Source organism: Sinocyclocheilus grahami, unplaced genomic scaffold (genome assembly GCF_001515645.1).
Source record: "Sinocyclocheilus grahami isolate Dianchi unplaced genomic scaffold, SAMN03320097.WGS_v1.1 scaffold98.1, whole genome shotgun sequence".
Lineage (NCBI taxonomy): Eukaryota > Metazoa > Chordata > Actinopteri > Cypriniformes > Cyprinidae > Sinocyclocheilus > Sinocyclocheilus grahami.
The window spans coordinates 4150384-4152184 of record NW_015505277.1 but is presented as its reverse complement, the minus strand read 5'-3'; the positions used below and the strand labels follow the sequence as shown (position 1 = coordinate 4152184).

Sequence of the window (1801 nt, the reverse complement as noted above, 5' to 3'; positions counted from 1 at the left end):
TGTATATATATATATATATATATATATATATATATATATATATATATATATACATATATATCACATTGTCTTAAAATGGTTGTTTAATTGTTGTTTTTAATTAATATTATTACACATTTTTTATATTTTTATTTTGTTTACAACTTAAATAAGAAACTAAAAACACTACATATTTTTATTTTATATTATTATAAAAAATATTTATTCACATTACACTAATACGATCTTTTGGGGGAAATATGCTAAGTTGTCATGAAAATGCAATGTATTTTTGAAAAATGATATATGATCCATATATACTTTTGTGAGATTCGGATAAATACAAAAAAGTGTAGGAATTTGTCTACTAACTCTTCAAGAGTGCAATTTTCCGGACTGTCTCCTGGGTGTCTGTTGGAGTCACTGTTCCTGTCTGGCACAGGATCTCAGCACTCTTCTGCAGGATCTCCTCTGTGACATCAATGTGAAAACTAGTTATAGAACATGCAGAATCAAAGGTAGGATCATCTGATCTGATGCTCCTCTCCAAGTTTTCATCAGTCTCCAGATTTGTCACCTCTTGCTCAGTCAGCTACTGTCTTTGCTTCCTTCTCTCGCCATGATACTGAACCCAATGGGATTTTATCATCAAAGACTTGAATAGATTTTGACATGATTATAACATGCGGTTCTTCTGTCTGTCTTGTTCATGTTCAAGTTGAAGGACTATCTCCTTGTTTGGGTCTGTATTTTCATTGATTTGATAATGAAGTTGAGGTTCCTCAGAGTTGCTGAGGCCTTCGTGTTGGTCAGGCTGAGGAACTATCTCATCTTAATTTATATCCTCACTTATTTGCCCTTGAGCTTCAAGTTTCTCCAGGTCATTGAGGTTCTCTGGCTCAAGGCTTTGGTCAACTTGGTTGCTTTCTCTTGGTGTCTCAAATGTCTCTTGGCTGCTTTCATCTTTGGGTGTTCCTGTCATTGGATATGGAGAAGATTCATGGGAGACGGCTTCCAAAGGCTTAATCTTTAGCGTAACCGACAGAAAAAAGGGAGGAGCAAGAAAAGAAGGAGAAAAATTATTTGACTTACAATGCTTGAAAAACAAGCAAACCAAAAAACCCATTATGAATCCCTAACGTCCTCTCTGTATTATTACCTGTGACTCTGGGCTGATATTCTGTGTCACTCTCTCAGCCAACGTCTTATGTAAAGACTGAAGTGGGTAGTAGAGGACATGACAGACAGCCAGAGCAGACATGCCTTCATCATTTAACTTATTAACATCAGCCCCGCTGTCCAGCAGCATGTGGATGACATCGACATGACAATTAACCTACACAGACACACAACAAACCTCATTGATCATCAGTAAGCATGCATTTATTGTGGATCGTTATTACTGATCTGAAACCTGTAGTTTATCCATTTATCCAATGTTCCTTTGAAAAATAAAAATCAATGCTGCCACCTTCTGGCAAATATTAGTCACTATTTACATGCCAAGAAGCATTTAAAATGAGCATTTTCTACTGAGTTAGATTGGATCTTGCTTGTATCTTGCTAAAACTGAAGCTTACCGTGGCTGCAATGAGAGCCGTATGTCCCCGTGCATCACTCACGTCAGGATGGACTTTTCCATCTCTGAGGATTCGGAAAAACATTCCTGCATTCACCACATGAAGCTTCCTTGATCAGCTTCTTTGAGTTCAGCTCCAAGGGACCTTTGGGTCCAAACTGAGCCATGTTCATATTCTAATGTGTCTGTCTCAAATCTACGAGTGGAAAAAAATGAAATGGATAAAATAAAGGTAAAAAAAAT

The 1801-nt window shown here is 36.7% G+C and overlaps 1 pseudogene; it reads right to left on the bottom strand.

The window, feature by feature from the left end:
* Nucleotides 1-1801, bottom strand: part of LOC107588114 (ankyrin repeat and MYND domain-containing protein 1-like) — a 17229-nt pseudogene that overhangs the window by 11813 nt on the left and 3615 nt on the right.